The sequence below is a fragment of the Schistocerca gregaria genome, chromosome X (assembly GCF_023897955.1).
Source record: "Schistocerca gregaria isolate iqSchGreg1 chromosome X, iqSchGreg1.2, whole genome shotgun sequence".
In the NCBI taxonomy this organism is placed as follows: domain Eukaryota; kingdom Metazoa; phylum Arthropoda; class Insecta; order Orthoptera; family Acrididae; genus Schistocerca; species Schistocerca gregaria.
Window position 1 is genome coordinate 470,219,964 of NC_064931.1, and position 26,271 is coordinate 470,246,234.

Here is a 26,271-nt window from a genome sequence, read left to right on the forward strand (position 1 = left end):
AGCCGGGAGGGGAGGGGGGGGGGGAGGTGGCTGGTACCAGGTAGCAGTACAGCAGTCAACCTGCTCTTCAGCCAGTGGACTATACACACTTACGTGCTAACATATAAACATGAAGATACAATGACAATGATTTTAAAATAGTGGTGAATTGTGAGGGTTAAGAAAGACGAATGTAATAAGGCAGACTGAACGAATAGTTTAAAAATTGTGATAAAAATATGGTCGGGCAGCAATATTAAAAAAAACACATGAAGAACCCTAAAAACATTCAAAAAACACTGGAAAAACACCGAACAACACAGATGAGGCCATTAAAAACGAAGCACTGCACACTTGAACTAAAAAACGAAAGGACCTGCCCTGGGATGGTAGACGAAAGGAAAAGTAGTTACAGAAGGACAGTGGAAAGGGATGGGGTTGGGAACTGAGGGTTAGTAAGAAGTGGCAATATAGATGGCTGTTAGGGAACAGGAGGAGAGAGGTAGCTGGCAGGGGGAACTGTGAATTTGACAGGGAAAAGAGAGTGGGGAGCGACTGGGAAGGGGAAAAGGAGGAGGTGTGGAAGGGGGGAGAGGAGGGAGATCCTGTAGGGGGAGGAGAGGGTGGGGTGGATTTAAATTTGGTAATAGGGGTACATTTCAGGGTAGAGTTGAAACGTCCCCTTAGAGCAATTGTATATTACTGTGCTTAAACTGACACACAATATTAGTATTATAAGAGAAAAAATTCTATGAAACAGTACACAGAGACAGGAAGAAAACAAATACACAAGGGTACACAAACACATAGTGGGATAACACAAAGAAAGGACAGGGTTTGTTTTACTGCAGTATTTTGCAAACAAAACTTTACTTCTCAGAGATCTCCCTTTATTCTTCATTATTTCCAAAAAGTCATATCGAAGCCTGCTTTCTGTATTATGCTCACATCCTCTTTCAAAAATAGTTTTTCTCCACTATACACTACTTTTTTGGCCAAACCATTTTCTTACAGCTTCTCAATGCTTTTCTTCTAATTGATCATAGTTAGTTTCTTATATAGTCTACCGCCTCTTAAGCTAACTTAAACCTACTGAGCTCAGATGCTAAACTAATGGATGAGGCAATGCAGCAGCGCAAAACAATTAATACAAACAGCAATGACAAAAAAAATGCAAGTAAGCATAGCGAGCAGCAATAAATGTAATAATTTATATCTAAACATGACAAAGCTGAAGCAGAAAAAATATTACAGTAAAAATGTTTAATACCTATGTCACACCTTAACACTAGAGTGATGCATCACTAGAACATACGCTAGCAGATAAGTTACCACATCGTAAAAAAAATTATTTTTGCAAGTCCTGTGAAGGGAAATGTCTATTTGTGCCCTCTTTTCTAAGGAAGTACATCATAAAATGATTCTTTACTGGGTCTGTAGACAGAAAGCAGTTATATTAGTACATGTATTAAATTTTAATTTAAACAATGCTGTGTTGCAACAAGAAACTAGATATTAAACAAAATAGGCTAAGCAAGGCGTGAAACGTCATTCGCTAGCCATAAGGCACTTCATAATGCAGTAAACAATCTTCCAGCTAGCAAGACAATAGACATGAAACGTTTCTCATTATTTCATTTCAGTAAATATCATAAATTAAGAACTCTACAGTGTAATCATGTTTTCAAGTTTGAGGGTGTCGTATTTACGATGCTTTCTACAAAGGAATGTCAATAGCGAGGATAATGGCCTCTCTTTTTTTTTCACCTGTGCCTCTGACAGGCACACACTAATGGCTTTTTTTCCAGGCGCCTGTCGCGCAGCTGGGTGCCCACAATGCATTACGTGCGGGTGGTCACTTACCTTTCTTACTGAAAAATTTACGACATCAGTTTCCGCTACAGTGACAGTCACATATAAAAATATTTTCACAGGTTGAGAATTTGCGTTACAAATCTGTAGAAACAAAATCCTTTAAATATAATAGTGTCCAAAAAATTTTCATCGGCATTGTAACACATTCACGCATTTACATACATTTCATAACTCTTAAAGTACGATTCTTGGTTTCCAACAACCTTTTGCACAAACCAGAGTCCCTAACCACTACTCATTATTCCTTGCTTTATTACACATATACATATTTGTCGACACTTCTTCAATATTTAATCATAAGAAATACATAGCATAATCAAATTCTTCACATAGCATCAGCCTATTGATCATAAATTCGTCATCATAACATCATAAAACCTCAGCCAAATCTCAAAATCGTCGTGGCTTCCTATTTCAAAACCTAAAAAAAATCTGTGCTCATGTCAAAAGTGTCATCTACCTCAAACGTACTTTAAAAATCATGACCCCATACCAAATACATCATTCAAAGCTCTCATAGTATCACAATGGTTCTGAAAAAATATGAACAGTTCACAAAGTACAGACAAAATACCTGGCAGGGTCGCCATATGAAACGTCCCCTTAGAACAATTGTACATTACTGTGCTTAAACTGACACACAATATATTTAGCGCAACGCAATCTGAATTTTTTAAAAATCCCTACAAAAGAATGGCCCTGACTAACATTAACCTATACATTTCACAAATCACTTACCTCACAAAAATCTTCGTTACTCGAACTACTGCAATACAGCGAGCGCCACTACAGCCAGCTAACTAAAAGATTCAAACTACGGAAGTCACTAACTACTGATAGGCACAGTTAGCAAATGAAAGATTTTAATAGAGAAGAAACAATGTATTTACCTTTATAGTCATAATAAATATATCAGTTCATGACACCAATTCTTACAAATTTCAAAACTCCGCCATCTGTCTCCCCACGTCCACCACTGCTGGCGGCTCACCTCCAACTGCGCAACGCTACGCGCTGTTAGCATCCAGCTGCTGCTGCCCGACACTACAATGGCAGACAACAATGCAAACCAGCCACAGACTGCACACGGCACAGCCAGTGATTTTTATACAGAGCGCTATGTGGCGGCGGCGTTACCAATAAAAAAACCTAAACAGCCTACTTACAGAGTTTATGATCTAGGAAAGGGAGGTGGTGGAAATTTCCTTGGGAGAGGATGTGGAGGGCGTTCAGGTGGAGCATGAGTGAGATGCGTAGCACCACCCTAGGATCTGAGAGGACGCACAGCAGGATTGTTGGAGTCTAATTTGCAGATGGTTTAGCTTACCGAGAGGCGTTCCATGTGCATGAGAGGCGGGAATTTGATGAGTTGGTAAAGGATCCGTGTAGAGGAAGGTAAGCAGATGCGGAAAGTAAGGCAAAAAGCATGATGTTCAAGGATCTGGAGGAAGTTATAGAACTTGGTGCTACAGATATCCATGCAACACAGGCATACCAAAAGGTTGGGGACATCAGGGATTTGTATGTGTATAGGATAGTGGAGTGGTGTAATGCCCATGTTCGGCCAATTAGTAGTTTTACCTGGCTGCTGTGACCGAGCGGTTCCAGGGGCTTCAGTCTGGAACCGAGCAGCTGCTATGGTCGCAGGTTCGAATCCTGCCTCGGACATGGATGTGTGTGATATCCTTAGGTTAGTTAGGTTTAAGTAGTTCTAAGTTCTAGGGGACTGATGACCTCAGATGTTAAGCTCCATAGTGCTCAGAGCCATTTGAACCATTTAGCAGTTTTAGCCTATTGTGGGCTTTCTGTTGGATGGTTAGTAAGTGAGGTTTCTATGTCAGTTGCCAGTTGCAGGTCATTCCAAGGTATTTTAGTATGTTAGTGAGATGGATAAAACAGATGTAAATGATGAGAAATAGAGACGGAAGGTGCAGGTGGCACGTCTTGCAACTATTGCCTGGGTTTTGGAGTTGTTAATCTTGAGGAGCAATTTTTACACCATGAGGTAAACTAATTGAGGTGAAGTTGGAGAGAACTTTGGGACTTCTAGAGTGTAGGATAGAGGGCTAGGAAAGTGGTGTCATCAGTATACTGAAGGAGGGGGATGGGAAGAGGTGCTTTGGGAATGTCAGCTGTGTCAGAAGTAAAGGAGAGGGGAAAGAATAGAACATGGGGTCATGCCTGCACTGTGGTGGAAGGTTCACTATGACAAAGGATGGGTGAGTGGAGAGAAAGTATGCAATAAGGTCAACATCTGGGGTGGTGTTACTTTGAGGATGAATACGGTGTGGAATCAGCACAACATTACCTTGGAGAGAGTCTGTACACTGACTGGAAGTGCATAAGTCTGGAGTATGAAAAGGAGATATGCCGTTATATGCCTTCTGTAGGTCAAGGGAGCCAAAGATGGAGGGCAGATTTATGGTTGTTGAGCTGTTGGGATAGGAGCTAGGAAGTTCAGGAGTTGGTCATCAGTAGAGAATGGGGGATGGAAGCCACACTGGGTAATAGGAAACAGTTGGTGTTGGTGCAAATGGCAGTGGATATGTTGGGAGTTTATGGATTCAAAGACATTGTTAAGCACTGAGGTGAGGCATGTGGGGTGATACAAGGAGTATCAGTGGGGTTTATTTGGTTTGAAGAAAAGTAGGAGCTTAAAGTTTTTCACAGACTGGAATAGTACCCAGTGCAGAGGATAGTGTTATACAGGGTGACAAGGGTTGTGAGAAAGAAAAGAGGGCATTCTTTGAGTTTTTGACAGGTAATATGCTCATGACCAGGGGATGTGTTATGGTTTCTGTCAAGTACTTGTTTTTATGTTCTGAGCTGTGATTGGAATGTTTAATTCTATATCTGGTATGCCGTTCAAGTACTGGAGGCTGGGGGTCAGGAATGGGACTGTGGTATCTGTACGTTCATGGAAAGTATAGAATTGCGAGTAGTCAAAGTGAGGATCATAAGGGATGCAGAAGATTTCAGAAAGATAGGATGCAAAGTGATTGCCTTTGATAAGATCATCAGGTAAGGGGAGATTGTTGTGAGGGATCGCATAGTGAGGGATGGGATGGGTGCCAGTAAGTTGGTGAAATGCATTCCAGCACTCGGAGGAGTTAACAGGTAGCGTAGCATTGTGGCTGGTGCATGTCTGTCGCCAGTCCTAGCGTTTCTTGGCATTGAGTAAATTTCTAATGTGTTGCTGTATCTGCAAGTGGTGTGTAGATGTGTCCCAGTCTCGAGTCCATAAGAAGGAGTAATATAGGATTCATGGAGAAGGAGAATGGCCTATGCTGGGAGAAAGAGGTGATTAGGATATATGGCTTTAGTGGAGATATGGGTGGAGATGGCATCTAACAGGGTCTTCTGCAGGAAGCTTGTGGCATGGGTGAGGCTATAGGGTTACTAGAAAGTTAGGAGATGGCTTTCTATCTGGGTATCTATGGACTCCCAGTAGGCATTCCGGTTGGCAAGGATAATAGCAATGGCCATTGGGAGGACGACGGTTCAATCCCGCATCCGGCCATCCTGATTTAGGTTTTCCATGATTTCCCTAAATCGCTCCAGGCAAATGACGGGATGGTTCCTTTCAAAGGGCATGGCCGAATTTCTTCCCCATCCTTCCCTAATCCGATGAGACCAACGACCTCACTGTTTGGTCTCTTCCCCCAAACAACCCAATCCAATAGTCATGGACAAGTTTTGGATGGAGACTGGGATGGGTGTATGGGGGTGGAATAGATTATAGGATATGGTGAGGAGGTCAGGTAGCTGGTCACTTCCAATTAGGTTGAGGACTTGTGCAGTAAGGCACCTGACGAGTTTGAGAGATCCTAGGCCAACATCTGGGGTGGTGTTGCTTTCAGGACGAATGTGCTGTGGAATGAGCACAACATTACCTTGGAGAGAGTCTGTAAACTGATGCAAACTGATGTCTTCCCTGGATTTCTGTGGAGGATCAACTATGGATGATCGGGTTGGTGGCAATAACGTGAGTAGGAAAGATATAATCAATTTGGGTGAGAAAATGATAGGTGATGGAATTGTTAGGTCAGATGTAGATGGTAGTACAGGAAATGGTTAGGGTTTTGAAAAAGAGGCTGAGGATCAGATGTCCAGGGGGATTATTGAGTAAAGTTTGTAGCCAAGAGGGGATAATCCTGTGATGGCCAACTGCTACTCCACCCTGGACTAGGGGGAGGGGGTTATCAGTGCAGTGGAGGAGATAGGGAGAGATTGGATGGTGTGGTGTTGTTGGAGGAACATTTCATTGAGGATGTATAGCCAGTCAGAGTGGCCGAGCGGTTCTAGGCGCTACAGTCTGGAACCGCGCGACCGCTACGGTCGCAGGTTCGAATCCTGCCTCGGGCATGGATGTGTGTGATGTCCTTAGGTTAGTTAGATTTAAGTAGTTCTAAGTCATAGGGGATTGATGACCTCAGAAGTTAAGTCCCATAGTGCTCAGAGCCATTTGAACCATTTGAGGATAAATATGTTGACGCTTGTCAGTGGGGAGGAAGCGAATGATGTTGCATAGGATGCTGTAGTAGTGCTACCACGCCATGATGAGAGGCTACGTAGCTGGTAGCCTGCGTTAGGGATGGAGAGATTTATGCGATAATGTTGGGACAATGAAGTATGAAGTGGACTTGATTTTGGGAGTATATGGTTTGGGTTGTGAGGTGGCATACTGGGCAGGTGGCGAATCGCTGAAGGGTGTGTGAGTTTTGGAAGAGATGGTGCCCTGAGCAGTGGGTGGCAGGTGGAGGGAGTTGTTAGGATGGAATGGGATGGTCAATAGGATGGACAGGCACAGTTAATTCAGGCTTGATGGGTGAGAGTTTGGCATTGCACTTTGCAGACCGTGTAGGGTGTGCATCATTACAGGCGTTGCAGATGGGTGGGGAACCAAGTTTGGGACATTGCTTAACGAAGTAGGACTGGGGGTAAGTGGGAGGACTCTTACAATCTGGAGTAAGGTGGTCATTATAGTGGAGGCTTTTTTGGCATCTGTAGGATAGAGAGGGGAGGGGGGGGGGGAATTGTGAGGGTTCAACTTTATGATGGCAGTTGTAGATGGGGTGCCCTCCATGAGGAGGCAGTCGAGCGTGGGACCATGCTCTGACAATATGCACATGAGGAGGTGATTGCGGAGTAATTGAAGATATGGCGCCGCGTCCAGCCGAGATGCATAATACGCGTATCTCGAGCAACGCCTGCACACGTAGCGTCGCTATCTCGGCTCGCTCATGCGTACGCACAACACTGCACCACAGACCACGTGCTCTCTGATGAACAGCTCTGCTACTGACTGTTTGTGTACTTATTGTGTAATATGTCTGCATTAATTGATCAAGTACGACAGTATCCAGTGCTCTGGGACTTCTCAAAGTTGGAATACAGATATGCTAACTTGCGTTATTTACCTGTAGCTTGGGGAAAGTTTCACAAGCTTTAGGGAAGCCAAGTAAGTACGAAAATTTCTTTTTCGTGCTGTATTTTACGGTGGAGTGAAAACTGCAGCACATAGTCCATATTACGATTGTGCAACTTTTTCCTTGTTATGGAAGATTATTTCGTGTTTTCATATTCTCCTGTATTTTAGTGACTAAAAAGGCCATTCTCCATATAACCAAATAGTCCTGGATAATGTGACCGCTACTTGTTCTTCACTACGAAAATAAACAATAAATCTCTAGATATCAATATACTTCTTAATCTACATCCATTGAATTTTTTTAAAAAGGATATTACTATAACTTAATTTGAAACTGACTAATTAACTAAAATTGTATATCAATCTCTAATTCAGAAATTGTAAGGAATTGTTATAATAACCGCTACGCCATTCTCCTGGCTAAATGACTGAAAGTAAAATGCCGAATTCAGTTAAGTTAATATCAAGTTCTTTTTTTCACTAGAACACGTGCAAACACTTTTTTTGGTAAATTATTGGGTGTATGAAAGTTGGCTTTGAAATTAGAATGTGACAAGTATTTGTTACTGATTTTCTTTCTTATATGCTAATTGACAGTGAAATAAAAATAATGCTATTTAGTCCACGATGGACTTCATCAGGAATCTTCGACCGTTTTTAATGACAAAGAACAAACTGAAATAAATTTTTCTGTGTCACTGACATTTTATTTTCTTCCCCGACGCGTTTAGAGGGTTTTCACCTTCATCATGATGTGTATACTGCTTGTAAATAGATTTTCTCTTTCAAATAAAAACAAACTAATGATCATACATTATAATTACGTATCCATTATAGTTTATTTGCAGAAATCAGTTACAATGGCATATTGGAAAAACTCTTACAGTACTCTTATTGAAACTAGATGCAGTACTAAAAGAATACTTATTTCTAATATGTCTGTTGTAATTACTGGTTAGCAACGTGCCGAAACTGCCAAGGCGCGCTTCCTTCAGGAGAGTTAAAGAAATCGACAAAGTGGTTCCATATTGCGGCGTTCTCCCTTGTAGCTGCAGCAGCAATTTTCTCAAGAGGATTCCAGCATGTTGTGTAGGCATTCAAAATTTCTTCTGGTGATCCAGCTGTTGTAACGTCACCTTTAACGCACAGATAGCTGTGTAGTATTACTGTGGCTTTTACTAATTTACGTACCGTGTCGAGTTTGCACTGCAACGACCGAAAGTACAATCTCCACCGTTGGGCAAGAGATTTCAACACGTCTGCACCGTCTCACTTTCCAGTTGCAAATTCTCTTCTCTTCGTTAAGATTTCTGCGTAGATAGGGACGAATCAGGGTATCTCTGCAGGGGGAGAACTTCATTTCCCACGATAACATATGGAACAGAGGCCAGTCCTGGTACTAGCGGCTCGTCTTTTGGCACTGAAATGCTGTAGGCAGACATTCGTTTCCCAGGTGTACTGTTTGAAAATATGAAGGAATCGCTTTCCTTTCCGTATGATACCACGTCTACGGGTATAAACTTATCAACATCTATCAGACTCAACAACAGTGTACAGTAATATACATATATTGTAACTGCAGTAAGACGATTTATATGAACGTAGTGCCTGAATTCATATGTTTTTTTTTTCCACCTATTGCACCGATGCAGTGAGGAAAATTCCACCTATCGTGAAATTCTGCAGCAACGGTCATACAGGAATTTTCAGAGCTTGTTGGCATGTACAAAGGTTGCATTGTACGCCACAGAGCGTCAGGCACTTGGTTTACAATCTGCGATTCAGTGCTAATGCCGACTCTGCAGCTGAAGCATATTGTAGTGTATGCGTTTTCATTAGCGAGATACCTAAAAAAAGAGTTGCTGCTACAGAGGCTGTTAGAAAAACAGAATGGAAGAAACTGCGAGATGCTCATAGGAATGTCCTCTGAAGGAGAGAGGCAAAAAGTGGTCAAGCTGCAACAAACTCGAAAACTTGGAAGTACGAGAAATAAATGGAGTTCTTACTGTCCACATTGCCAGTTAACAACCAGTGAGTATTAAGTGCTTGAAGTGCATATTTTTAGGGCACATGATTCACGAGTGCTTGTAACGTTTAGTGTAGTGTATGTGTTATGACGGAGGAAGAGGGCAAAGCCCGGTGTCCAGTTGTAGCCTACTCCTCTCTTACGAAAGGTTAGAGTTCAGTGCCTCCTCGACACGGTCAGTAGAAACAGAGCACGAGATATGTTGCGCAGGGTTAGTACACCTGAGCAGTACTCGGGAAGACGGCTGTTCAGCAACCATCCGACCCGCCAGATGTATGTTTTCCGTAGCTTCCATAAATCGCTAAAATCAAATGTCGAGATTGTTCTTTTGAAAAAGACAAGGTCTGTTTCCTTTCCCGTCATTTCCCCAACCCCTACTTCTGCTGTGACTATTATCTCCGCTCGTCAACGAGACGTTAAATTCTAAACATCCCTCACTGCTTATTGTTCAGAGTATTAAAAATATCATGTTTTTCTGTTATTACCCTGAAGAGATTAATAATTATATAGATACAAGCATTTAAATCGGTCCGTAGCTACGTCCGTGTAATAGAGTTAAAGTTTGTAACTATCTTGAGCTACCAAAATGTTTATTTTTAATTCCAAAAAAGTGTGCGCAAACTACTCAGCTGAATTGGTAGTCAGAAATGGGCACGTTAAGTTTCAAAGAATATTACACTGTGTAAAGCAAAATTGTTAAAAATTCATTTGATGCGACAGTGTATCTTAGGTGTGACGAATTAATAACATGCTACGAAGTTAGTGTAGGTTATTTCTTACTGTTTTTCTGACGATTCTAATGTAACAATCTGTGCTGAATAAGTTTCCATAGCAGAAGGAGGTTAGAAACAGCCAGAACCGGCAATGTGCGTAACCCAGAGTCATCTTTATTGTGAACAAAATTATTTACTAATTATAAAATTACGATTTCAGAGTTAAATCGCTTACAAAATCAATTTTATGTACCCACATTCGTTACTGTTATTCCGAAGCATGCTTTGTGGTACTTGCTCATTTTATTTTGTACGTCTGCTCTTATCGGTAAACTAAAAAAATACCGAGCCAGGTAGTGCAGTGGATTCACATTCTGGAGAGTATTGCTCAAATCCCAACCCGACTATCAAGATTTAAGATTTCCGTGCTTTCCCAAAACGCTTATGGCAAATGCCGCGAGGGTTTCTCTGGAAAGAACGCTGCCGATTTCATTCTCCGTAATGAGCTAATCTGAGGTTTTATTCTGTTATGACAGCTACGTCGCGGAGACGTAAAACCCTGTTCTTGGTTTCTTTTTTCTCCATGAAAATGGAGCACATGTAGTAGTAGCAACAGTTACTTTCAGTGACAAACCCTCTACAGCAAAAGAGTTAACTATGTTTTGTAATACGCTATCCCGTATCTTTAGTCCTCCTCTGTAGCTGAGTTGTCAGTGTACCAGGCTGCCGTGTTGAGGACCCGAGTTCGGTTCCAGCTCCTGTCAAGGATTTTTACTTGGTGGAAGGGCTGGTACCGGGGGCACTCAGCCTCTTGATGGCAACTGAAGACCTATTTGACCCTGTAGTAGCTGCTCCCCGCTCTGGTAAGTCTATAAACCCGGCGGGATAGCGCTGTGCTGACCACATGCCCCTACATACCGCATTCGTATGACGCCACAAGGCAGAGAGAATGGCACGGCGGTCGGAAGACATCCCTTTGCGGCTTCGCGGTCTCGCAAGAAGCTCGGGTTTTTCTTTTCTAGTTTCTCTTACTGTTCTATACCGATGACGTCTGCTATACGCCGGTTGCTGTACATGGGCCGCGCGGGGTTCCTGTGCGGTCTGGGGCGTCTTGTCACGGTCCGCGCAGCTCACCCCGTCGGTGGTTCGAGTCCTCCCTCGGGCATGGGTGTGTGTGTTATTCATAGCGTAAGTTAGTTTAAGTTAGATTAAGGAGTGTGTAAGCCTAGGGACCGATGGCCTAAGCAGTCTGGTCCCATAAGATCTTACCACTAACTTACTTTTTTTTAATGAGGTGGTATCACACCTGCATCTTCTCTATTGATGCGACGCTTATACAATACATCATAATACTGTATATCGATACCTCCACTAAGAACTGTCGAGTACCGTAAACCGGGTATAGTTTGACCGATTTTCTGATTCAAATGTGATTATCGTGATTGTTTTTTTTAACTTCTGTAATATTTATGATAGTGAACATAGGGGCTTGTATGAAAGCATTACATACTAATTAGTATAATACACTAAAGAGTCAAAGAAACTGGTACACCTGCCTAAGATCATGTAGAGCCCCCGCGATCACGCAGAAATGCCGCAACACGACGTGGCGTGGACTCGACTAATATCTGAGGTGGTGCTGGAGGGAATTGATACAATCAATCTTGCAGGGTTGCCCATAAATCCTTAATAGTACGACGAAGTTGAGATCTGTTCTGAAAAGCACGTTGCAAGGCATCCGGGTTATGCTCAACAATGTTCATGTCTGGGGAGTTTGGTGGTCAGTGGAAATGTTTAAACTCAGAACAGTCTTCCTGGAGCCACTCTATAACAATTCTGTACGTGTGGGGTGTCGCACTGTCCTGCTGGAATTGCCCTAGTCCATCGGGAACCACAATGGACATGAATGGATTCAGGTGGCCAGACAGGATGCTTACGTACGAGCCACCTGTCAAAGTCGTATCTAGACGTATCAGGGGTCCCATATCACTCCAACTGCACTCTGGACCATTACAGAGCCTACGCCAGCTGACATGCAGGGTCCATTGATTCATGAGGTTGCCTTCATACCCGTACACGTCCATCCGATCGATACAATTTGAAACGAGACTCGGCTGACCACGCAACATGTCTGCAGTCATCAACAGTCCAGTGTCGGTGTTGACGGGACCAGGCGAGGCGTAAAGTTTTGTGTCATGCAGTCATCAACGGTACAAGAGTGGGCATTCGACCCGGAAAGCCCATATCGATGATGTTTCCTTGAATAGTTCGGACGCTGACACTTGTTGACGGCCCAGCATTGCAATCTGCAGCAGACTGCTGAAGGGTTGCACTTCTGTCACGTTGAACGGTTCTCTTCAGTCGTCGTTGGTCCCGATCTGGCACGATCGTTTTCCGGCCGCAGCGATGTCGGAGATTTGATGTTTTACCGGATTCCTGATATTCACGGCACACTCGTGAAATAGTCATACGGGAAAATTCCCACTTCATTGCTGCCTCGGAGATGCTGTGCCCCATCGCTCCTGCGCCGACTGTAACACCACGTTCAAACTCACTTAATTCTTGATAACCTGCCTTGTTGCAGCAGTAATCGATCTAACAACTGTGCCAGACACTTGTTGTCTTATGTAGGCGTTGCCGACCACAGCGCCGCATTCTGCCTGATTACATATTTCTGTATTTGAATACGCCTGTCTGTACCAGCTTCTTTGGCGCTTCAGTGTACATTATCTAAAGTGCAGAAGTAGTGGAAAAAAATTGTAGGCGGTCGAAGTTAGCATGGATTTGTGGATACGTTGATCAGCCTATACTTCCATACCTGTCAACTATCACTCCATATGTGATCAAGATTTGAAATACACCATGAAACTTTGACCACCCAGAAATAAATAAACTGACTCAGATTTTCTTAAGAAAAAAAGTTTAAGCAAATACCTAGTACATTATACAAATAATGTGATCCATCTTAAAATGAAAGATACTGGGATGAAGTACCACACACGTGCTCCAAATTCAGTTGAGCATCATACCTTCAATTGCATCCATGTGAAACCTAAATCTCCGTTTCAAAACGTCCGGTTCAGTTAGAACCAAGGTTATCTGTTCTACGTTTATCGAATCAATATCTCATAGTTATGCCCGTACAAACTTCATTCCTCCGGAGATATTTGACATTACATGCTATACCTGAATCACTGCCTGTACCACAGTAGCTTGCAATTTCAGCACTATATGACTGGATGGTTAATGTCTGTATTCCTTAGTTCCACACCGTCATACGCACCAACACTGTTTAACAAATTGTTTCTCTATAATCCTGAGGTAACAAAGACCAGCGGTAAAAGTAACCCAAACATAGAGAAGTAACGCGTATGATCTTAAAAATCGTAACAAGCTGGTATACATACACATGTGAATAAAATATTAATCATTGGTGTGTTTCGAGAATTAATCGAGTAACATACATGATACAGCTGAAAACATCGATGGCGTTGCAGTAAAATGATATCAGTAGATTCTGCACAACCAGATTTTAACACACTTTTTCGTACACAATTATAGGTCGGAAGAGCTTCATCAACAGTTTGTGCAAGAAAATGGGCACTACGTGGCGCCATCTAGTATATATTAATGGAACTTTATCACCCAATAGTATATACTAAACACTCAACTGACGGCCAGCAGAGAGCTGTAAAAACTTTGGTGTATGAGCAGTCAAAGTAATCACAGCGATTAAAGTTTACCCGATTTACGGTATCGTTTCTTCAGGGCTTTATAGGGTATTTTCTGTTTCCTTTTGTTAACAATTAGATGAAAGTAACCTTAACAAACAAGTCCATCGGACGATTCATGTGAAATCCAATGTCAAAGACGAAGTAAATCTGGTTCACATTTTAAACAAAAAAACTGTTTGAAGTGTAATTTTCGTTACATGTGTTCAGTTGATATCAACTAATCCTAAGTATGGTGAAATATCTAGTTCACAGATAGGTACTGATTATGCAAAAAAAGAATAACCAAAACATTAGTGTTCTCGGCAGCGACGGACTTCGTCTTCCATACGACAGTACTGTGAGAATATAAGAGCGAAGCACACGCCTTATTTAATTGCAGTAAAATGATAATTCTTCGTGTTTTGCCATTATCATTAGTAAGTGTACTTGTGTTGAACTTCGAAGCAGACTAATCTGAGACTTCTGAACAGTTCTGCTCTTACAAGAAAAATTGCTATTTAAATGACAATTTATTCGAAATGAGAACCAAACTGAAAGTTCATACTAATACTGACGTCACACAAAACAACTCGCTGAATAGTTCTGGATTGAGCTTACTGCACCTACACATCACAAAGACATGTGTGAAACCATGTTCCGAACACCATAGAGAAGGTGCCTGAAGACTTAGGAGAAACACACGGTATACAGGGTGCTCAAAACCAGCCTGACAAGATTGTAGGGGTGTTGCAGGGTAGGTTGTACTGATAAATAATTGTTAAGAATAAAATTCGATATGTTACGGCGTCTCCGAGTTAATCAGTATTGAAGTTAGTCAATAAGGCAGCTGCGCGCGCAAACTCAAATCGCCCGCCAGATAAAATTAGCATCAGTTATTCTCGTGACTAAAATGATAGCTCACGAGACTGTCCATTGTTTGGCTCTGGTTCGATTTTTATTACCGTCTCATGTCCAATCTTTGTATCGCTCTCTAATTTGGTTTTAGGAAACCAAACGAAGAAAACTTTTGGCGAACCCATCTCTGGCAGACTGCTTGAGTTCGCGGACGCAACGGCCTCACTGGGTAACGACAATGCTAATTAACTCGGAAACTGTGCTCCGTATCGAATTTTTCTCTGCACAGTTATTCCTCAGCGCAACCTACCAGCAATACCCTTACAAGCTTTTCGGACTATTTCTGACCCTCTGTATATTTTTTAATGCCTCGTTCGCTTTAGATCGGAGTTTCGGCAGACCGCGATCGACATGATTGACCTAAAATTGTCAGCCGATAAAGGAGCCGTCATGTCGCAGTAAGCACGAACTGTTGCTGTAGAGAAGTGGGCGAACAAGTCGGCGTGCAGCCTAGCAAGCGGTCTCCTGTCGCTGTAGTGGAATGAAGACATGGCGGACAAAGCCACAGTTTCGGGACGTGGTCAGCAGAATGAAGACTGGTATAACCGGAAATCTGAAGACTCGTAGACAGAGGTTAGCATCAGCCTCCTCGGTCTGAAGCACAAATGAAAGCGTCCACCTGGAAAGCTCAGGGGCAACGAACTGAGACTCAAGTAACCTCCCAAAACTGATGAAATATCGTCTACCAGTTACTAACTGCATTTGTCGCTTTATGCAGAAATGCGTCTGGATTACACTTCTCAAAAAGCTTAAAACACTGAGAGGTTCTGGCACTTAGATAGAAAACTAAAATACCTCACTCAATTTAACTTTGCAGTAACATGCACCTCCGTATCGATGTGCTGTATCTCTATTTCACGACTTTGACGCTCATGTAGCTTGTGGCGACCTTGTATTTCTTTTCCTCTGAGATAAGTGACTCGAAACACGTTGTTCGTCAAAACATTTGGGGTTGATTACCAACGAAACTGAACAGCAGTGACAAACGTAGAGAGTCTATGTGTAAATATGAAGAGCAATGTAAGTGTTATCCGTTCGAAAATGACGATGAAAAAAATCCTAGTTGTCATTTCACTTAAGTTGCATTCTAAAATGATTTTGAAGCGCAACCATCATTATCACACTTCTGAAATTGTGAATTTTTATTTATCCTAGAGCAACTCATCTTTCAATCAATGTTCACGCGTTCTGATAAAAGAATACAAGCCGTCTGACGATTTATGTATAAATCAGAAACTGGTAACTTGGGTTTTTTAACAATGTAAACCAAAACTAAATTGCGGCTGGCTGCTGCTGTGTAGTATCAATATTCTATAGGAATATTTACATCCGATAGGAAAACACTATCTGCAGTGCTTTGCAAAAGAAAACAATTATCCATAACTGGAACAAAGCTGTAATCATTCTACTTTATAAGAAAGGAGACAATCCATAAGAAGCTATAGACCTGTTAGCATCCTCTCTGTAATGAACCAGAAATTCCCTTAAGCTATTACCAAACCGCATAGACTATGAATTACCACTTTGCCAGGGGTTCCAAGGTTATAGGAAAACTTTCGTATCTGTATCAACCAAATTGATACTAACAGCCGTTGAGGAAAAATGCAGTGCCTTAGCACACTGAAAAATATACGAGGAAACATCGAAATGTAAGTTACACATGTCTTTCCACAATAAGACCATAGACCATAGAAGAAAATACGTGTTCTGGGTTTCGTGCTCACAGTTCTGCTGCAGTACAGATAACAGTTGTATCATCGTTTTCTTCTTCTTCGGCCATATCAGTGTCTATATAGGGTCGACAAGTTAATTAGGAATTGGCAATGTTAGTAGTAGTAGGTAGTCGGATGCCTTGCTAATTCCACCACTTCTTCCAGGATGTAACTGGCGTACACCATCTGTCTCCGTCGAGAGTTATATCATGTGAAAATGTGAGAAAGTGTTGTAAATGTGTGCGAATCGTGTAACTGAGGTGGGGCCTGGGTATGAGCTCGGTATTCACCTATTCGTATGTGGAAGACAGCCTAAAAACCACATACAGGCTGGGTGGCACACCGATCTTCATTAATCCGCCCGGCAGATTCAATCAGGAGGCGGGGCGTCACCCGTGCCCCAGAAGCTGCAGATTTAGTGCGCTCAGCTATCTGGAAGGATAGCAAGCGCGTTACAGTGTGGGAGTGAAATTGCGCAGCAACTGGAAACGTACTCCAAAGTTGAAGTACGCAGGACAGTACCAGTCCTGTTTGAAAACTTCTAAATTGCACACAGATTCGCCGTGAAATTCTGGCGGTATATGTCCCAAATGCAGTGTCGCCTCCAGTCGTAGTGAAATGGTACCAACAATCTTATCAAACTGTTGAGACGTATATGATGCTGATCGGGAAGAAAGGCCATCGACAACAAACACAGACGACAGTATCCAGGGAATCCAGGAACTGATTCGCAGCAATCAAAAATGGGGACTTAACTTCTGATGTCATCAGTCCCCTGGAACTTAGAACTACTTAAACCTAGCTAACCTAAGGACATCACACACATCCATGTCCGAGGCAGGATGATTCGCAGCAATCCCAGATTTTCTGACTATGGGGTCACTCACGCAGCGGCCCTAGAATAGTTCCGCGACTAAGGAGCGGTTTACTAAGTTCGATGCATTGAACGAGCGATAGAATGTTCCAACAGTTGTATACAAATAATTTGTGTGATTTACGAAATTTTCCCAGCGTATTTCCTCTTCCAGTAATATTCGGATTAGCAGCCGGATCCCATCAACATTCTGCCACGATATTTCGGCCCAGAGACATCCGACCATCGTCAGGTAGGTAGACAAAGTACTGAAGAAACAGATTTTTTCTCCTTTATTGTAATTTCCATTCTCAATCAGGGACGAGCTGGCAGCAGCATAAGCGCTGCTCTTCAGCCAAGATACTTAAATAGACAGGAAGACATTTAAAACGATATAAAGAAGAAAGCATGGCGGAATATAGAAAAAAAAGGCGGAATGTAAGAAAAGAAATCATACAAAGTGATGTCTGTAAATCGGAGACAAAAATCTAAAAATGTATGTTACACAAAAAACACACACTAGATTAAAAGGCACCAGGCAAAGTACGGCTGGAGAATACTAAGTCGTAGAACGATTAAAACAGCCATGTGACGGACGGCGTAACACGGAATAGTCATGGACGATAAACAGGCCGAGCACACAATTGAAACCACATCACTACATAACAGTGTATTATGGCACCGAAACACAACAGTAACACAGCACGCTGTTAATGAACAAAAACCTGGGAGGATCTGCCAGGGGTGTACAAGAGAAAAGGGAAAAGGAGTGGAGAGAAAGGGGGGTGCCGAAGGAGGGCTGGAGAGAGAAGGGATGGGAGAGGAAAACAGCTGAGGAGGGGGTGCAGGGACGTAGGGAGGGCAGGAGGAAAATCCGCCCTAGGAGAAGGAGGGGAGAGGAAAAAGGGGGACCTGGGCAGGGGGAGGGAACAAGGTCAGGTTACAGTTGGAAGGAAGGGTAGATGTCACAGTGAAGTTCAGCATCCCGGAGGGGAGGTGCTGGAAATTGCCCTGATGAAGGAGATTGAGGATGTGGAGGTGGAGAGAGGGAGGGATTCAGCGATAGAGGTGTGGCCATGGGTGGGGCTGCTAAGAGGAAGGAGGAAACCAGGGGGCGGTGAAGATCAAGCCTGTAAGGGGTGTGGAGATCTTGGAGGAAAAGGAGGGGGGCAGGGAAGGGGATGAGGTCATACAGGAGTCATGTGGGGGAAGGAAGGCAGACACAGAAAGCAAGGCGGAGTGCATGGTGTTCGAGGATTTGGAGGGCCTTGTAACGGCGGAGGGAGGGGGCATAACAGAAGATGGGACAGATGAGGGATTTGTAGTGTGGAGGATGGTGGAAGGATGCAATCGCTATGTTCTGCCAGGCAGGAGCTTCAGGAGGCGGAAGTGGGAATGGGCGTCTGCTGGATGGTCAGGAGGTGAGGGGTCAAGATGAGGTGATGGTCGAGGGAGAGGCCAAGGTACCTCAGGGTGTGGGTGAGTTGGATGCAATGGCTATAAATGGTGAGGTAGAATTAGTGGAGACGTAAGGAGCAGGCCTGGGTTTTGAAGGGGTTGAGACGAAGGAGCCACTGGTTACACCAAGTGGTGAACTGGTCAAGGTGGGTTTGGAGGGGGGTTGGGAATGTTGGAGGGTAGGATAGAGAGCCAGACAGGTGGTGTCATCAGCATATTGGAGGAGGTGGACAGGCGAGGGTGGCTTTGGCATATCAGTGGTGTACAGGAGATAGAAGAGAGGGGAGAGGACAGAGCCCTGGGGGACTCCAGCATATGGGAGTTAGTGTTGTGAAGGGTGACATAGGAAGGGCAGAGTGAGAGGAAGGAAGTGACCAGATGGACAAAATTGATAGGCAGGGTGTAGGTTTGGAGTTTAAAGAGGAGACTGGGATGCCATACTTTGTCGTAGGGAAACAAACATGACGGAGCTGTGGGAATGAAGCTGGAGGGAGAGAAGATGGACAAGGTTAAGGAGTTGGTCTTTGGCAGAGAAGGAGGGTCGGAAGCCACACTGGGTAATGGGGAGGAGGTGGTGTTGATTAAGGTGCTGATGGATACGATAGGAGACAGTGGATTTGAAGACCTTACTGAGGATGGAGGTGAGACAGATGGGTCAGTAGGGAAATGTGACAGAAAGGGGTTTGCTGTGTTTGAGGAATAAGAGGATGCGGGAAGTCTTCCACAGGCTGGGGTAGAAGCCAGTAAAGAGGATGACGTTATAGAGAATGGCAAGGACAGTCAGGAAGGAGAAGGGGCTTTCTCTAAGGTGGCGGTAGGTAACTTTTTGTGCGAAGTGGCGGGAGTACAGTCGCCAATGACGTGCTTCTGGGGTTTTTTGCAGACTGTAGGGAGGAGGGGGGAGGGACAGGGAGGAGAGGGAGGTGATGGGTTTCAAATCCCGTAGGCATGGTGGAGGTGCTGGGAGAAACAGCTGGTTCAGTGGTGGCGATTGTGGCCCAGCATGATGTGATGTGTGAGAGAGACACAGATGATGAAGTGATGGACAGGGGGGGGGGGGGTGACAGAGGGGAACCTAACCACCTGAGTGAAGGCAGCAGAGGCGGCAGCGGAGGCGTAAGTGTGGTTGGAGGCAGTAGTGGGAGCTGTTGTGAGCCAGGAGGCTGGGGTAAGGGTGTAGATGTGGGGGTACACAGCAGGGGAGGAGATGGGGGAATGGGTGTATTGGGAGAGGGGAGGTGAGGTATAATGAGGGAGGCCAGTGGCGGTACTCCAGGAAGTGGAAGAGGGAGAGTGGGAGATGTAGATGACAGTGGAGGTGGGAAGGCTCATGATGGGAGGACGGCAACTGACGGACAGCAGGCGGCGGCGATGATAGGTGGAGGCTGACGGACGGCGACGGACAGAAAGCAGACGGCAGCGAGCTCCAGGCAGCGTCGGCAGCGGAGAGCCACGGACGGTGTCGAAGAGGCAGGCACGCGGATGGGCGGACGACAACAGCGGCAGACGGCGGCGATGGCGGACAGACGATAGTGGCCGGCAGGCAAGCAGGCAGACGAAACAGGCAGGCAGAGAGACAGACAGAAAGCAACAGCAACAACAAGAGGTGCTTCGAAACTGTAGAGTCCTCCCTGAGGATAGCCTGAGCTCTGTAATCTGTTGACTTTGAAGTGAGGGGATCCAACCCTCGAGATGAGTGGAAGAGACCTGTTTTTCTTTTCTTTTTCTTTATTGTGATTTCATTCCCCTGCTTCATATGGGTAGGGGACGGCTGTCAGTGGCACAATCCGCCGATGTTCAGCTGAGTGACATGACAGCTAATACAAGAAGAAAATGTTACATTGCAAAGGCGATAAGAAAGGGGGACATAAAACAGAGTAAGAGGGGATAGTGGAGGTAAAAATACACTGACATGGAGGCGTTCATGGGGGAACAAGTAAAAAAGTCGACATAAAGTTAAAAAACACAGTTGACGATTTGTAGAACACAAAAAAGACACTGAAGTCACATGCACAGGTTAAAAGTAGGGCAACAGTATTAAAAACACACTTTAAACCAGCTTGGAGCACACACAATGAAGAATAAAACTTCCAGGTGGGACCTGCTGAGGGAGAAACCTGAGAGGATGGAAAAGGAGGGGAGAGCAAGGTGCAGCAGGGGAGGGGGCGGGATGAAAGAGTAGGGGCGTCAGAGGGTGCACCGAGGGGAAGGAGACAGGTGGGGTAGGAGATGTAGAGGGAAGACAAGGCAGGAGGGAGTGCAGAGACACTGAAATGGACCACAGGAGAGGGAGGGGTCGTAAGTGGGGAAGGCCGCTCAGGAGAAAGGAGGGGGAGGAGATGAAGCCCTGAGGAGGACGCAGGAGGGAGGTGGGGTTAGAGTTGGTAGGAAGCGTAGATGTCAGAGCAAAGCTCATCAACCGGGAGTGGTAGATGCTGAAAGTTGCGTTGGGAAAGGAGGCGGAGGGTGTGGAGATGGAGAGAGGGTGGGACACAACGATAAAGGCGCGGCAACGGGCTGGGGGTGGAGAGGAAGGGAGACGCCCAGGGGTGAGGGGATCGAGGTGGCGGACAATATATAGGGTGCGAATGTGTTTAACGAGAAGAGACCTGATGCAGTCGTGGTATTTATAGCGAATTCCGGGTATGCGAATCCTATTGGCGGTTTACGGCTAATGTGTTATGGGGGTGACATGCGCCGAGGCGGCCAAGTTGTGTGTGCTGCCCTCAGTGTTGAAGCAAGAACAATCTAATCGCTGAGTATCGACTGAGCATGTCGATTCCGTTGGGACTGCTAATTTTAATAATTGGATTCCAAATTTATCCAACTGAAAGCCATTATCACGATTCATTATCAGAAAGACGTATTTCCAATGATTCCTTAATTACAGAGTCCCAGAAGCTGGAAACCGGTGCTATAATTTTGGTATTATTGTATTCCACTGAATGTCCCATGGAAATGCAATATTCTGCTACTGCTGATTTTAAAGGTTGCGGCAGATGGGTCTGTCTTTCGTGTTCTACTCAGCGTTCCTGGACCGTTGGTGCAGTCTGACCTATATATGCAGAGCCACACTCACAGGGAATTTTATAAACACCCGCCTTCCTCAATTGTAAATCGTCTTTAACGGATCCAACTAAGGTCCTGCACTTTGCTTGTGGACAGAAGATGACATTAATATTATTATTCTTAAGCAATCTGCCTATTTTAGAAGACACGTTCCAGGTATGTGGAAGCAATGCAGTTGATTTATAGTCGTCTTCACTCTCCTCAGAGCGTTGCTTCTTGTTATTATAATTGTGCATGGCCTTCCGTATTTGACGCGAAGTATAGCCACTCTCTTTAAGAACCTTCTCCAGATGCACTGATTCTTCGTGAAGCCTATCAGCATCCGATATTACATGCGCCAGATGAATTTAAGTACTAAGAACATCAGCGGTTTGTGCCGGGTGATGACAGATGGACACCTGAAGATAAAGATCTGCATTTGTGAGTTTTCTGTACATCGAATGACTGCATCAGGTCTCTTCAGTACTTCGTCTACTCACTTGAGGATGGCCGGACGTCTCTGGGCCGAAATATCGTGGCAGAATGTCGATGGAATCCGGCTGCAAACCCGAAAATTACTGGAAGCACATCATTACTAACTGTGTTGAAAAATTGTGTCATGTGTCTGTAGCACTTTGAAGTATGATTGGTAATTCAGTAGACGTTATAAACTATAATAATATGCAACTTGCTTTTTGAGGTCCCCGCGTGCCTCTCAATACTACAGCTTCCGTTAGACGTCAGCAGCATTACTGGAAATTCACAATTGTAAAACTAACCAGCAAGGAGATTCCTTATTCATAAAACTCTTGCCATTGGCTCTAGAGGAAGTTTAGAGCGTTTTAAATTAGTAAAAATAAAAAGTACTCTTCATGTAACATACCCGAACAACCCTAGTTTTTCTGATGAGAATGTACCTTTAAGCTCTTATGAAAATAAATTTCAGTTACCAATGGAGGATATTCATGAATTAAAAGATATTTCAGAAGTTTCTTCCTTGGATGTTGTTAGCAAGTATTCACTTTAATGAAGCCCGCACATTGGCCAGTCTCTGCCTCGTGATGACTGGGTGTTGTGTGATGTCCTTAGGTTAGTTAGGTTTAAGTAGTTCTAAGTTCTAGGGGACTGATGACCATAGATGTTAAGTCCCATAGTGCTCAGAGCCATTTGAACCATTTGAACATTGGCCAGTTCGGCCTTACAGGTCATTTTCAAGTGCAGTCAACAAGTAATGGAACAAAGGTACTATATACTGAAGTAAAAAAACATTACAAAGGACAGCCTAATAACTATACTTAAAGCTGCCAAAATGTTGTAATCTACGCTGATTATCAAACGGCAGACATAGCACTTCCGAGACCCAGCATGTAACGTGCAAGCTTCAAAATTAACAACAAAATTTTAACTGAGTTACATAATAGTCATTCTCGAAACTAATGGCACTTTATAAGTCAATGTACGAGGGTTGTCCAGAAAGTAACTTCCGATCGCTCGCTAAATGGAAACAACAATGAAAATCAGAAACATTTTATTAACTACATTTTCCAGATATTTCTCTACCCTCTAGCGTCCTTAGCTATCATATGTGTTACCTCTAGTCTAAAATCTTTTTACGCTTTTTTGACGGCTTTAGCGAGAGCGCCTGCCGGTATCTGTTTGTCATTTGTTTAAGCTTCTTCATGCCATCAACAGGTGGCAGCATGCACCATGTCGGGAATTTAAAAAAGGTAAATATTCTTATCTTTTGCAATTTCACACATTTAGAAGCATATCTATATTTGCAAATGGTTCATTTATCCTGTAAATAAATATCTCTGCCGAGAAACTACTCTTCATGAATAAAATGTTCTACTTAATTGCAGGTATAATCCCTGATACCTCGGGACTCTATTACTATAAATATCCTGTCGTTGTTTACTTGGTTATAATGGCTCGTGTGTTTGTTTCTTCGTTTTTTGCTAAATGTTGTTCTGTTTGCTGTCGTTATCCTGTATTAAATTACGTGTTTCCCTTACATGCAAATATATTGGGTGTTTATTGTATTACTTTAATGAAAATAATGAAGCCAGCAATCCCATTTTTTCCTGCTGTAGGGCTAACTGATGAAGAAATAGCGGAACTTCTGACAGTGCAAGATCCAAATATTTCTGAATTTGTGTTGTCTGAAAAAGAAGATGAGCTTGATATAGCTGTCAGATCACAAAATCGAGCAGCTGATGAGTCATCATCCGAATCAGATGACGAAGGGATACCTTTGAGTGAGATCCAACACAGGGGTGCAAAATGGAAACACACTACAGAGTAAGTAGTTGCTAGATACAAATATGTGTGGCATATTTAACATGTAGTTTGCAAAGATTTATGTTATTTTAATTTAACTTCTAGGTTTAATAACGAAGTATCAGAATTTGCAACACGTAAAATTCCAACTGTGAAGTCGCTATTTGAATATTTCACGCAATATATTCACCAAACATTGATGATATGGCTTATTATATAAATTTACGTCATGTTACACTAACAGGAAAGTCAGTGGACTGTAGTGGAGCAGGAGTAAGAACGTTTTTTGGGGGGGGGGGGGGGGTAGTATGCTAATTGCATTACTGGGGTTCCTTAGACTGAGAATGTGTTGGAAAAGGCGATCACGTTATCCACTGATTGCAGATACAATTAGTAGGGTCAGGTTTTACCTGATAAGAAATAATCTGAAACTGGTTAATGGCAATGCTGTATTAGACGAAACCAAACGAAGTAACAGTTACTGGAGGATTCGGCCACTACTTTACAGACTAAGAAATGCATTTCGAAATCATCCCCGACCAACTCAGGCATGTATAGATGAGCAGACGATTCCGTTTACAGTTCAAGTAAGAACAATACAGTATGTTAGGGGCAAACCTCTCCCAGTTGACTTGAAGAACTTTGTGCTAGCTACATCCAACGGTATACCACTTGACTTTTTGCTATACCAAGAAAAGGGCAAAGATATCACGTCTGGAAAAATTCCAGCACCTGACAACCTTGATATTGGTGGGCGTGTTGTTCTAAAGCTTTAAGATTCTTGCCACCTGGGTCACTAATATACATTGATGGATACTTCACAGCTGTCCCTTACTAGATACTCTCCTAACTCATGGGCCAATCTTAGGAACTCGGACTATCATGGCTAATTGTCTTCAAAAAGCTGTAGATTTCAAGAAAGATTTAGATTTGAAAAGGGAGGGCAGATATTCTTTTGATCAGGTTGAAAGGAATGATGAAAAATAGCTGCAATGAAATGATGTGACACTAAACCTATTAAAGTTGCATCTTCTGATTTAGTGGGAAAATACCCAATGAGAAGCAGAACTAACAAATGGCCAGTATGCGTGATCCACCACTTCGTAGATATTTCTGTTGCAGCAGCTTGGCTAGAATATAGGCAAGCAACGCAAAGTAATAAATTTATGAGAAAATACATCATGCAATATCAAGCTTGACGTTTCAGAAAATCTTAATTTTATAGTCTGCCAGAAAATGAGCAAAGATCAGACTCGCACAATGATGATGATGAGGATGATGATGAAGGTCCACCAGCAAAAAGGGCGAGAGCACCAAAAGCTTTACCATCTTTGCCATTCAGGGTATCAAATGCTAAGCACATGCCTCAGATGATGAGCAGCATACAGAAAAATAGATCAAAATTCAGGTTACAGGGTTGTAGAGGTCTAACGTTTGTGCGATGTAGCACATGTCAAGAAGTGAATTTGAACTTAAGTTTCTCACACAAAACAGGAATATTTATACGTTAAGAATAATTTTGTTGTAACACTCATATGTATTACTTTGTATTAACGTAGACCGCAGGTATCACATATGATACCATATGAAAAATACATGTAAAAATGAAATTAAAATTTTTCTCTGTATTTTTTACTTATTTGTGTCCTTATAGCTTCGAATATTAGTTTCAACAAAATCAGACTTTGGACCAACCTTCAGGACTCTAGAGGCTACATAGTCGCCGCTCCGACTTAGAAATTTGTCGGAGCGTTATACCAAATTTCCAACACCATCGTCATAGAAGGCAGCCGCCTGTGCTTTCAGATAATTCTCTACGCTGGTGCATAGCGCCGGCCGGGATGGCCGAGCGGTTCTAGGCGCTACAGTCTGGAACCCTGAGACTGCTACAGTCACAGGTTCGAATCCTGCCTCGGGCATGGATGTGTGTGATGTCCTTAGGTTAGTTAGGTTTAAGTAGTTCTAAGTTCTAGGGGACTGATGACCTTAGAAGTCCCATAGTGCTAAGAGTCATTTGAACCATTTGGTCTATAGCTCGTAGCCTGCGCCCAAGTGTTGTCTTCATATCCATCGTTTCATGTGAATAGAGATGATACTCAAGACGAGCTAATTAGGGGTGTGTTGTGGGTGACCGAGCACTTCACATCCAAAAGGCTGCAGGAGCGTCTTCAATGCTCCTGCAGAGTGCGACTGAGAATTGCCATGAAGAAGGAAGTGCGTGGCAGTTGTGTCAGGTGGGCTGCATTCATTAAGGCGGTGCCTCTTAGC

The 26,271-nt window shown here is 43.4% G+C and overlaps 1 long non-coding RNA gene across 1 annotated transcript in view; it reads left to right on the forward strand.

Moving 5' to 3' along the window:
- The window catches only part of LOC126298383 (uncharacterized), a 454,333-nt gene that overhangs the window by 418,663 nt on the left and 9,399 nt on the right, over window positions 1-26,271 (forward strand). Inside the window, exon 3 of the long non-coding RNA XR_007552600.1 lies at window positions 23,817-24,024. This is a non-coding gene — a long non-coding RNA (uncharacterized LOC126298383). The remainder of the gene's footprint in view (window positions 1-23,816; window positions 24,025-26,271) is intronic.